Raw genomic sequence first — 14,265 nt, 5'->3', positions numbered from 1 at the left:
TACCTTCGGATGACTTAAAGCACATGCCTCGAAGGCATCGTTAGATTTGCTACTACAATGGTCAACATGTTTGGACTTTGGACTAGAGTACTTGGAGAACCAAATGTCGCAGACACAACCTAGTTCATGGCACTTGGATAATCAAGAGGGTTTCCACGTATGCTCGGATCCCCGGATTGCATGCATTGAATGATTGAAGAAGGAAGAACTAACCATATGTTCAACATGGGCAATAGCGGGGCCAGTGCAAAAAGCTGACCAGCATTATTGAAGCAGATGCATCGCAAGGCCTGTGGACTTGGTACTCTTTCTTTAATTCTTTAGCATTCCTCGATGGCTCGATCTCATAATGACATCAATGTGCTGCAGCAGTCTCCGTTGATAGCAAGGTTGTATGGGGGTGAACCTTTTGTGTTCAACTACACTATCCATGGCCATGATTACAATGAGACGTACTATCTTTGTGATGGTATCTATCATCTATGGCCGACCTTCATCAAGACCATCTCTGAGCCAATGGGTAACAAAAAAGTTCACTTTGCCCAAAAACAATACGGTGCTAGAAAGGATGTGGAGAGGACATCTCGAGTTCTCCAAGCTTGTTTTGCAGTTGTCGCGGACCTGCTAAACTATGGGATCCATAAACATTGTGAGTTTTTATGACAGCTTGTGTGATCATGCACAAGCGTGATTGTGCTGGATGAGGGTGAGGGAGTTTGCCAAGGTCTAGAATTGCAAGAATTCGGTGTTTCTATCCAGATTGGGTCGAGGATTCTCTCCAGATGAATCAACAAATTCGTCATCAGGGAACTCATGAGCAACTTTCGAATGATCTAGTTGAGCATACGTGGACGTTACAAGGAGATAACTAGAACATGTGTCTGAATAAGTAGAATTCAAATTAAACAATTCTATTTCAAAAAAATGTTTGGATTGTAATATTTATATTTTAATTATTGTTGCATTGGAACTCAATTAACAAAAGAACAGTGCTATTTAACTTTGATTATTTTTAGTACTCCAGACACAAAAAAGATGTGCAGGTGGACATTTGAGCACTGATGACCCACAAGTATAGGGGATCTATCGTAGTCCTTTCGATAAGTAAGAGTGTCGAACCCAACGAGGAGCAGAAGAAAATGATAAGCGGTTTCCAGCAGCAAGTACTGAAATAAGTGGTTATAGATAGTTTTGGGATAAAATAATTGTAACGAGCAACAAGTAACAAAAGTAAATAAGATGCAGCAAGGTGTCCCAATCCTTTTTGTAGCAAAGGACAAGCCTGGACAAATTAGTATATGATGTAAAGCGCTCCCGAGGACACATGGGAATATCGTCAAGCTAGTTTTCATCACGCTCATATGATTCGCGTTCGGTACTTTGATAATTTGGTATGTGGGTGGACCGGTTCTTGGGTGTTGCCCTTACTTGGACAAACATCCCACTTATGATTAACCTCTATTGCAAGCATCCGCAAATACAACAAAAGTATTAAGGTAAACCTAACCATAGCATGAAACATATGGATCCAAATCAGCCCCTTACGAAGCAATGCATAAACTAGGGTTTAAGCTTCTGTCACTCTAGCAACCCATCATCTACTTATTACTTCCCAATGCCTTTCTCTAGGCCCAAACAATGGTGAAGTGTCATGTAGTCGACGTTCACATAACACCACTAGAGGAGAGGCAACATACATCTCATCAAAATATCGAACGAATACCAAATTCACATGACTACTAATAGCAAGACTTCTCCCATGTCCTCAGGAACAAAAGTAACTACTCACAAAGCATAAACATGTTCATAATCAGAGGGGTATTAATATGCATATAGGATCTGAACATATGATCTTCCACCAATTAAACCAACTAGCATCAACTACAAGGAGTAATTAACACTACTAGCAACCTACTACACCAATCCCGGACTTGGAGACAAGAATTGGATACAAGAGATGAACTAGGGTTTTGAGATGAGATGGTGCTAATGAAGATGTTGATGGAGATTGCCCTCTCCCGATGAGAGGAGCGTTGGTGATGACGATGGCGATGATTCCCCCCTCCTGGAGGGAAGTTTCCCTGGCAGAACAGCCCCACCAGAACCGGCTCCGCCAAGGTTCCGCCTCGTGGCGGCGGAGTTTCGTCCGAGAAGATGGCTTATGCTTTTTTTCCCATCGAAAGAGTCCATATAGCAGAAGATGGTCAACGGAGGGCCACCAGGGGGCCCACGAGGTAGGGGGCGCGCCTACGGGGTAGGGCGCCCCCCCACCCACGTGGGCAGGGTGTGGCCCCCTGGTGAAGTCCTCGCGCTCAATGTTTTTTATATATTTGAAAAACATCATCCGTGAAGTTTCAGGACTTTTGGAGCTATGCAGAATAGGTCTCTAATATTTGCTCCTTTTCCAGCTAGAATCCCAGCTGCCGGCATTCTTCCTCTTTATGTAAACCTTGTAAAATAAGAGAGAATAGGCATAAGTATTGTGACATAATGTGTGATAACAACCCATAATGCAATAAATATTGATATAAAAGCATGATGCAAAATGGACGTATCAACCCATAATGCAATAAATATTGATATAAAGGCATAAGTATTGTGACATAATATTTGCTCATTGACTAAAAGAGATACAATTGAGGGAGGAGCAACATCTATCCATGTGCTAGAATCATTATATTTAGCAAGTTGTGCAAGTTCATGAGCAATCGTATTTGCCTCTCGGTTCTCACTTTTGAAGGAAACTTTCACAGACTCTCTAGACATTAAGCAGCAATTGTTGAAGATCGCCGTTGCATATATTACCCGCAGCATGAAAAAGTTTTTTATATGAAAAATCATCTACTCGAAAAGTTACATCCAAATTTAACAGGGGGAACCCCGTTAAACATTTTCAAAATCCTCAAAAACCTAATAGAAAAAAAGTTACGGGGCTTGTAAGATCTAGAGTGGAAAAAATTGAAAAATATTCAAACAGTGGGCAAACTATGGTCAAACAATGGTCAAACTAATTATTCTAGAATATTAGTGTTACTAAATAATTATTTTAATTATTTCAATTTTGGTCAAATCTGGTCAAACTGTGGTCAACTGTGGTCAAACTGTGGTCAAACAATGGTCAAACTAATTATTCAAGAAATATTAGTGTTACTAAATAATTATTGTTTTTTAAAACAATAGTTTCAAACTCAAACAGTGAAATGTGTCACTTCATGCTCAAGCAAAATTCCTGAAGGTTAATAGGATTGACATCTTATTATTGTCAGGAAAACAACAAGTGCAGACTTGGAGCGTGGGAGAATAGAACCCGGAAGTTAAGCGTGCTTGGGCTGGAGTAGTGAGAGGGATGGGTGACCGGTTGGGAAGTTAGATGATTTGGAATGATGAGGGGTGATAAAAGAATAAATTGAGAAGTGATGAGGGGTGATGATTAGAGACTAGAGGTTAAAATAATTCAGAAATTTGAAAAAAAAAATTCAATTTTTTTTTCAAAAACCTGTGGCGGCCTTTAGTCGCGGTTAGCCACAAGAACCGCGACTAAAGGTCGTCCGCCCCGACGGCCACCTGGCGCCCACGTGGACGGGCCATTAGTCACGGTTCTTAAGCAACCGCGACTAAAGGCGGGGGCCTTTAGTCGCGCCCGTTCGGTCGCGGTTGCGCAACCGCGACTAATGGCAGTTGCGAACCGCGACCAAAGGCCCTTTTTCCACCAGTGGGTGGGTTGGTCAGTATCTTGGCGATATCACCGTCATCCGTACGCGTGCGTGGCATGGGGATCTCCAATCCCGTGAACTTGCGTCCGGGCTGCGCCAGTGTTTCTTCAACGCAACGGTTATGTGTGGCATGGCGGGCTGGAGTTCAGTCAGCTTGTGTGTGTGTGTGTGGAGGAGTAAACAATGGTGACACCGTGACACGCAGGGTCACGCGGGCGTACGTCCGTCCGTCTAGTTGATTTTTGATTTTTCGTCGATGCCCTCACGGCTGGTGATGATGCTGGCTGGGAGAGTTAATTTCAGCGGCGTGGTAGCCCTAGCGAGACGGTGATGCCATGCCACCATGGTCGATGCACACTCGGTCGTCGTCGGCTCGGCTCCAAGGTCGCCGGTGCAACAAAGCTTCCAACTGCATGAAGAACAGTCAAATGCATGGGACCAGTGGTTATGGAAGCGTCTAAGAACCGATGCCCAGATGGCATTTGAACTTTTGAAGGTTTACCGTGTGGTCATCGTCGCCGGTCCATGGTCTCCAGGGGAGGTCATTAGTCAAGCAGGATATCATTATTTTAATCCCCGGTTATCAACGTCGGCGCGACTGCTTTACCACGCCCATCAACTTCGGTCCAATCCCGCCTTTTTTTCAAATTTGGGCACACACGGAAAAGGTGATAAACATCCGTGAAACATGTTGCGAGAAGATTAATCGTGACAAGGACAAGGACAACTTTATGTGCATCTTTGCTCAAAGCTAGACTCCAATGCATCAATGCGTGGTGATGGTCCTCGGGTTGATGATGGACGGTGACATCTCGCGTCTCATTTCCTCTTTATCTTCCAAAATGCGATATGTGATGAAATGTTTGCACAGGCTCTGTCCTTTTTGCACTGGGTGCACAGCTATAGCTACAGATTTATCCGGGAAATTTAGAGCAACTCTAGCAGACCCCGTAAAATCTCGACCCACAAAACGCGTTTGCAGTTTCACGAAGATCTCGTTTGCGAGTCAAAAACTAGCGTGGCCGAACAGAAATTGTAAATAAAACTGAATAATTTGATTAAACAGTTTCGCGGGAAAAATTGCACCTCGTGAACGCGAGTAGTTCATCACGTACTACATATATTTTACATGATCAAACATCCGCTCTGTCCTTTTTTCCAGGCTCATTTCCTCTTTCTTCCCGAATGCGATATGTGATGAAATGTTTGTACAGGCTCTGTCTTTTTTGCACTGGATGCACAGCTATAGCTACAGATTTATCCGGGAAATTTATAAGGGCAACTCTACCACATATCATCAAATGGCTCACAAATTTTTACACTAGACGGCTGGATATTTTTGGACATCCAACGGCGGTCACAAAATTTGCCTGAACCGGTACAGACGTCAGAAATCCCTAAACTAGTACCAAAGTGAGGAAGATTTGCGGACGTTCGGAAGTCCGCCACGCAAGACTCCAATAAAGAGGAGCCGCTCAAAAGCCCCATCCCAGACCGCGTTTTTCCTTGGCTCGTTTGTCCTCCTATACTTTGTATCCACGCTTCTGGACTACGACCCCAGCGTTGTACCACATGTATGCCCCCCAAGCCTTATCGGACCACCGCCGCTCGATCCATGTGCTTGCCCGACTTTGCCTACGCAACAATTCCTCCCCAAAAACCGGCGGCATCCCATGTATCACATGCCCTTACTGACGCCGCCCACAACAGACACCACATCTAGCAAGTGTTCAGTCAAATGTCATCGCCAGGTTTCTGCCGCTCTCGTTGTTACTTTGAAGCAAAAATAATGGATTCGAACAAAGAGTATTTCTACGATGAGTTCATAGATTTGTCTTCATCGGATGATGAAGAAACGACTATTCTTGAATTGAACATGCAGAGCATGTGAAGGACCATGTTATCAAATGCAAGGTTTCAACAAAGAGACATCGATTGTTCAATTGAAAGAGGGCACGGGGTCATATGATGTTGTACAACGACTACTCTGTCCCTATGCACTATTTGAACCCTATTTCCGCCGATGCGGCGACATGTGCTTGAACGTGTCTACTAAAGTGTTAGGGCCTATGATTATTACTTCAAGCTGAAGAAGGATGTTGTTGAATAGATTGGGTTTTCTAGTTATCAAAAGTGTACAGCTGCTATGAGGATGCTTGCATGTGGCACGCGCCGGATTCGTGGGACGGGTACCTTCGGATGACTTAAAGCACATGCCTCGAAGGCATCGTTAGATTTGCTACTACAATGGTCAACATGTTTGGACTTTGGACTAGAGTACTTGGAGAACCAAATGTCGCAGACACAACCTAGTTCATGGCACTTGGATAATCAAGAGGGTTTCCACGTATGCTCGGATCCCCGGATTGCATGCATTGAATGATTGAAGAAGGAAGAACTAACCATATGTTCAACATGGGCAATAGCGGGGCCAGTGCAAAAAGCTGACCAGCATTATTGAAGCAGATGCATCGCAAGGCCTGTGGACTTGGTACTCTTTCTTTAATTCTTTAGCATTCCTCGATGGCTCGATCTCATAATGACATCAATGTGCTGCAGCAGTCTCCGTTGATAGCAAGGTTGTATGGGGGTGAACCTTTTGTGTTCAACTACACTATCCATGGCCATGATTACAATGAGACGTACTATCTTTGTGATGGTATCTATCATCTATGGCCGACCTTCATCAAGACCATCTCTGAGCCAATGGGTAACAAAAAAGTTCACTTTGCCCAAAAACAATACGGTGCTAGAAAGGATGTGGAGAGGACATCTCGAGTTCTCCAAGCTTGTTTTGCAGTTGTCGCGGACCTGCTAAACTATGGGATCCATAAACATTGTGAGTTTTTATGACAGCTTGTGTGATCATGCACAAGCGTGATTGTGCTGGATGAGGGTGAGGGAGTTTGCCAAGGTCTAGAATTGCAAGAATTCGGTGTTTCTATCCAGATTGGGTCGAGGATTCTCTCCAGATGAATCAACAAATTCGTCATCAGGGAACTCATGAGCAACTTTCGAATGATCTAGTTGAGCATACGTGGACGTTACAAGGAGATAACTAGAACATGTGTCTGAATAAGTAGAATTCAAATTAAACAATTCTATTTCAAAAAAATGTTTGGATTGTAATATTTATATTTTAATTATTGTTGCATTGGAACTCAATTAACAAAAGAACAGTGCTATTTAACTTTGATTATTTTTAGTACTCCAGACACAAAAAAGATGTGCAGGTGGACATTTGAGCACTGATGACCCACAAGTATAGGGGATCTATCGTAGTCCTTTCGATAAGTAAGAGTGTCGAACCCAACAAGGAGCAGAAGAAAATGATAAGCGGTTTCCAGCAGCAAGTACTGAAATAAGTGGTTATAGATAGTTTTGGGATAAAATAATTGTAACGAGCAACAAGTAACAAAAGTAAATAAGATGCAGCAAGGTGTCCCAATCCTTTTTGTAGCAAAGGACAAGCCTGGACAAATTAGTATATGATGTAAAGCGCTCCCGAGGACACATGGGAATATCGTCAAGCTAGTTTTCATCACGCTCATATGATTCGCGTTCGGTACTTTGATAATTTGGTATGTGGGTGGACCGGTTCTTGGGTGTTGCCCTTACTTGGACAAACATCCCACTTATGATTAACTTCTATTGCAAGCATCCGCAAATACAACAAAAGTATTAAGGTAAACCTAACCATAGCATGAAACATATGGATCCAAATCAGCCCCTTACGAAGCAATGCATAAACTAGGGTTTAAGATTCTGTCACTCTAGCAACCCATCATCTACTTATTACTTCCCAATGTCTTTCTCTAGGCCCAAACAATGGTGAAGTGTCATGTAGTCGACGTTCACATAACACCACTAGAGGAGAGGCAACATACATCTCATCAAAATATCGAACGAATACCAAATTCACATGACTACAAATAGCAAGACTTCTCCCATGTCCTCAGGAACAAAAGTAACTACTCACAAAGCATAAACATGTTCATAATCAGAGGGGTATTAATATGCATATAGGATCTGAACATATGATCTTCCACCAATTAAACCAACTAGCATCAACTACAAGGAGTAATTAACACTACTAGCAACCTACTACACCAATCCCGGACTTGGAGACAAGAATTGGATACAAGAGATGAACTAGGGTTTTGAGATGAGATGGTGCTAATGAAGATGTTGATGGAGATTGCCCTCTCCCGATGAGAGGAGCGTTGGTGATGACGATGGCGATGATTCCCCCCTCCTGGAGGGAAGTTTCCCTGGCAGAACAGCCCCACCAGAACCGGCTCCGCCAAGGTTCCGCCTCGTGGCGGCGGAGTTTCGTCCGAGAAGATGGCTTATGATTTTTTTCCCATCGAAAGAGTCCATATAGCAGAAGATGGTCAACGGAGGGCCACCAGGGGGCCCACGAGGTAGGGGGCGCGCCTACGGGGTAGGGCGCCCCCCCACCCACGTGGGCAGGGTGTGGCCCCCTGGTGAAGTCCTCGCGCTCAATGTTTTTTATATATTTGAAAAACATCATCCGTGAAGTTTCAGGACTTTTGGAGCTATGCAGAATAGGTCTCTAATATTTGCTCCTTTTCCAGCTAGAATCCCAGCTGCCGGCATTCTTCCTCTTTATGTAAACCTTGTAAAATAAGAGAGAATAGGCATAAGTATTGTGACATAATGTGTGATAACAACCCATAATGCAATAAATATTGATATAAAAGCATGATGCAAAATGGACGTATCAACCCATAATGCAATAAATATTGATATAAAGGCATAAGTATTGTGACATAATATTTGCTCATTGACTAAAAGAGATACAATTGAGGGAGGAGCAACATCTATCCATGTGCTAGAATCATTATATTTAGCAAGTTGTGCAAGTTCATGAGCAATCGTATTTGCCTCTCGGTTCTCACTTTTGAAGGAAACTTTCACAGACTCTCTAGACATTAAGCAGCAATTGTTGAAGATCGCCGTTGCATATATTACCCGCAGCATGCATGTCACTCTTCATGGCATCAATAACTTCAGTGCTATTATAGCAAATAATCAACCTATTACATCACATCCCTTCGTCCAGCAATAAACCCTTCTTGAATGCCATAGCTTTGGCGGTCACAACATTATAAACTACAGAGATTTTTGAGTTTTTGGCAGCAACAAACATGCCCTTATTATCTCTGATTATAGTCCCATTAGTGCCTTGGAGTGTGTCCTCATCGGAAGAAGCGTCAAGCAACAAACGGAGGGCGAGGAAAGGGACTTGGAATCCTCCTCATAGACATTATAGTCCAATACAACATCATTAGTCATCACATTCTTGTAGCACTTCGGTCCAATCAGCCTATCAACTCATCAGATTAAATTTGTGTTTCGATATATTTCTAATATCCATAGATGTTCTACCATTACCAACTTATCTGAAATAGTAAAGCCAAAAACAAATCAAGATTAGCATATTTTTCTTCATTTTGATGACTAACTCGTCTCTTTACGATCCATGCATGATGATATAATATGGATCATGCTTTTAGGTGCTAAAGACTTCCAAACTCTGCCTGAGACAATCAACAATCTCATGAAAACCTCCATCATTTTTTATACTGTGAAAATCAATATTACCTTGTCAAATGGGAGACTAAAATTTTCATTTGAAATTATGATCATAAGTTAATTCCAACACGATACATTTCAAAAACTGTGAATAGAAGAGCTAGACTAATCTATTAAATTTAGAGATTAAACAGAGATTGAATGGTTCAATAAATTGACTATTCCAAGCAATTAGGCCATTTGTAAAGAGACAAGCCCATATTATTAGACAAAACTTTACATCCATTTATCAGCTTATTGCATGAGTGTGGATTTGCTTTTACGCCCTTCAAGTCTTAGTGTAACTCGGAATGGTTTTGATAATTCCAATATGTATTTTATCTACACAACGCCGTTGTGCAAACCAAATCACCGTTATGTGGTTGTCATGTCACTACTTTCCTTAAATAAAATAAAAGCAAATGTTTTAGAATCAGGAGATGAAATTTAAAATCTAGCAAGAGAAAGGGATTCGAAAAGTAAAAAAATGAAACACCACTCAATCATGGTAAATAAAAATTTGTCCAAACGCAAATATGTGTCTCAATAAAATATCAAAAATAACACCAACTATAAAAAAATAGATCAAATGTGAAAATTCTAGCGAAACTTGACTTTTAAAATATTTTGCATATATTTTACTTTCATTTTACTCACACATGTTTGATTTTGATTTTACTCACACTTGTTTTTGCTTTATAAAAAAAATAAAGATATGATTTTGGTAAATTCTAGATATATCCGAATTTCTTGAATAAAATTGATGATGTGGCATACCTGTGGTTATGATGTAGCTTATTTACATGGGGACAGTCAAGACAACTCAAATGGATCAAAAGTACGAAAACCTCGCTTTTGATTTTATATTTAAATGTGCCATCTGCAATATCCTTTTAACAATATTGTTTTGTTAAATTCTACTCTGCTATATCCAAAACAAATTTGTGGCTTGGTATACGAGAGGGTTTTATGTGTCTTACATGTAGGTGGACGGTCAAAACAATTTGGACGGACCGAAAAATGTGAACCCTTTTGCGAAGCCTAGGACTTGAATCCGGATAGGCTGGTTCTAGCACAAAGAACCTACCCCTCTAAGCTTCCTCTATTCACGAAGCCAAAGGCATCTGAACAAATTTGTACATAAAGAATCATTGAAATGTCAAAACAAAAAACTTCCGCACAAAAAGAGACCGGAAACAGTTATTCTAGTATTATGAGGACTCTAACTAGGAGAATGTTCTCTCCCTGTTGCCCTGGTGCGAATGAGCGAATGACGTCGTTTGCCTAGGGTGAACGACGCTATGCGCCCTCATCCTCATACTCCACTACAGGGTTGACATGTCCATGAAGACACAATTGATAAGTTGCAACATAGAAACTTGCCATTTGTTCTTGGTTTTCATGATGTGGCACTGAAATTGGTATGATATACAAAGTAGACTTTCCCCCGTGTTTAGGATTTTACCACGCTACATCATAGAATTCTGTCATATGATATTGGATTGCCCTGCTATAGCAGGGAGAGTTGTCACACGTGTCTAGAAAATTGTCAAACTAGAAAAGAAAAAAATGTGATGTCAAGCGGAGAGTTGCCACACTTTTTTTAGTTGTCATGCTACGCATGAAAGTTGTCATACTGATGGAGCAAACGTTTGTGTTAGATGAAGCGAACATTTGCATTGTTCGCTTTGGTTGGCTCAAACGATCGAATTGTATGCCACAGAGATTGCCATGTGCCACTGTGGGATCGGAAGCACCGCAGAGCATTCCGCAAAAAATCCTTTGCAAAGCATGTTTGCTCTATAAGGGTATTTCTAAATCAGACCTTCAAATCATTCGCATCCGTTTGGACCACTTGGTCCGGACATGTTTTTTATCGAACACGGTCCTGCATCGGTCTACCGACTGGTCCGAACACACTTTTTTTCTGCCATCCGGGAGTAGGGACACCCGCATGGCCAATTCATACCCCACGTTCGGGTTGGGCACAGACCAGTTTTGCTTCATCCTTTAGTTGCTCCACATTAAAAGTGTAGATTTCTTCCTTGATTCGGCACAGATTTCTTCCTCATTTGTTAATTACTTCACATTAAAATGCATAGATTTCTTACTCCGCTAATTACTCCTGATTAATTAGCTCGTTGGATCAACAGAGGAAAGAAATCCAACACATATGCATGTTCACGAATAACTCTCTCATAACTGACCGCACCTAAAATTACGGGAGTTGTTATTTTTTATTTATACCTCGAATGGCGGAAGGTTGATTCAAATGAGGGAAGATTGATTTCTATTCGGCGGAAGGTGGATTTTTTATTGGCGGAAGATTATTTTGGCGGAGTTAATTTCTTGAAAAACATTAATAGAGGCGGATGTTTGCGGCTGCGGTTGGATGGCCGGTTCTTGCATCAGTGTCGGCGGACTGATCCTCCGGTCCATGAATGGATACGGTGTCCGGTTTGCGGGTCAGTGTTGAAGATGTCCTTAGATTTGTACTGTACTCCCTCTGGTCCTTTTTACTCTGCATATTGGTTTTGACAAAAGTCAAACTTTGCTAAGTTTGACTAAATTTATATTAAAAATTATTAGCATCTATAATATCTAATAAATATAATATGAAAATATATTCCAAGATGAATCTAAAGATATTGGTGTTGTTATGAGAATGTTTATAATTTTTTTATATAAACTTGGTCAAAGTTGAATGAGATTGACTTCAGACAAACCTAATATGCAGAGTAAAAAGGACTGGAGGGAGTACTTGTTAAATAAATAAATAAATAGAATGCCAACTCAAAAAAAATAGAATGGGCACGTAAAGATGTTGGTAGAACGAGTTATAGCACAAGAACCACGGCTCCGATTCTGCTTTGCCACCAACATGTTGTTGGAACCCGACTGAATTTTCAAGCACGTGTTGGTGATCAAAAGAAGGCGGCAGAAGAGCTCCAGATAGAATAGAAGAGGATAAAAGATGTGGCGCAAGCGGCCGCGGCGGGTTTCAGACCCGATTCTGCGAGCCGTATGGCGTTCCTCCGGACAAAATTGACCGGATCACGAGAAGATCGCCCGCAACTAGGACTGTTCTTTGATTAAGTTTGTTCTGTTTCAGCACCTTTTGGGTCCCTAGGGGCCATGCTACCAAACCACAGAAGGCGAGTAAAATCGTATGTTCGCCGCACAAGAACATGGTGCCGTTTAGCCGTCAGAAGCAACCGAACGCGATTCCGTGGAAAACGGCGAGCCGTAACGGGATGGGGGCAAAGCGTGTGCCCGGCCCTTTCTGCCCAACAATCATCCAACACAACAGGAAGAAGCCATGAAACATTGAAGCATGTCAAAGAACAAAACAGCTTGGCTTGGAGCCCCACCCAGGAGACTTCAACAAAGGCGTCTCTTCTGACTCAAGGAAGGTAAACCAGGGCCATGCTGACTAGTATTAGTTGTATATAGTTGATGTTTTTTCCATCCAAAAAGCTAGAAAGTGGAGATAAAAATTTCTGGCCCCTCCTCCTTGAGGCCATTGGAAGAGCTTGAGGCAGAGGAGCAATTCCACTTTGCCTCTTCGGCCTCGTGAGGATCAACGGGTGGCTCTTCCCGCTGGGCACCTCCCTTTCATGACGCACACACACACGGGCCGTATAGCGGCTGCGCTCACGAGGACATACCTGGGACAGGTCCGGCCTGTGTAATTGGAGTACATGCATCATCCACAATTATTGGTGAGGAAAACAGAGGGAGGCAGAAGAGAAGCGAAATTTTCTCACGGGAAGCAAAATGGGAAAGAGACGCCAAAAATACAGTTGACCTTGCGCACACATGGTTTGATTTGATCATCTTCCTTTGTCTATTGAAATTATTGTTACCTAATTCAAACAAACAAATAATTGTTACCTAATCCAGCCAGGCCATGACGTGGTGAATGGTGATGGTAGTGTCTGCAGGAAAATGAGCATTGTTTATGGTGCATCATTGCATTCTTCTTGCGTGGTGACGATAAGAAGTTCTAAACACAAATACATTTTATTTTATGACGAATTCGGTGACCGTTGTGTTTATAAATACAATCGGAGAGGAAAGTGATGTATCGATGTGACTTGCATAATAGACTAATGTGCTGCAGCTTAGGGTCAACCATTACCTATTTATGCTCAAAGCGCGTGCGATTGTCGTTGGAAATTAATTTTAAGTTCGTACTCCCAAAGTTTTGGAAGAACATTCTTGATTTTAACCATTGTAAGCTTGTGTTTGGTTGTTGAAATGGACTCCATACAATAGTCAAACTATTTTTAAAAAAAGAAGCAGCTAATGTCATGATGAATTTAGTTTAACATCACGGGCCAAATGTTTTAAGAGAATATCCATAATGCTTGATTTTACCCACTTTGAAGCTTGTTTTTGGTTCTCCAAATAGATAATAGAAATATAAATTAAAAATAACTAACTAAGATCATGGTTGTTCAAGCTAATCTTAATTTAACATCACAGGTAAGATGTTCTGAGAGGATATTTATGATGTTTGATTTCAGCCTATTTGAAGCTTAGTTTTGGTTGCTCAAATCATTTCCATATATTTTGGGCAAACTGTGTGTAAAATATCAATGCTGAGACCGAGTCAATCTAATCATACCCATACCCCATGGATCATTAGTCAAGGAGATGATCACACTGTGACATTATTAATGATGAAAAATGATCCCACTTAAGTGGAGACGTTGTTCCAAATACTTTCAGCAATGCTTTTTGAAAATTGATATGATGATGATGACGATGACTAATCTAAACTAAGACTGGTGTATGCACATATCACACATAGCAACTCTTCGTGACATTTCCTTGTGAAAATTGACATGAGTGGTGTGGTACACTTACCATGGATTACTTAACTCTAGATCGAGACAACACAACACTACTCATGTCGTTGTATTATCGTTGGTCTAATTTAGCTGCTATT

This window comes from Triticum dicoccoides, chromosome 2A, assembly GCF_002162155.2.
Source record: "Triticum dicoccoides isolate Atlit2015 ecotype Zavitan chromosome 2A, WEW_v2.0, whole genome shotgun sequence".
NCBI lineage: Eukaryota > Viridiplantae > Streptophyta > Magnoliopsida > Poales > Poaceae > Triticum > Triticum dicoccoides.
Note: the sequence above shows the minus strand (reverse complement) of the source record.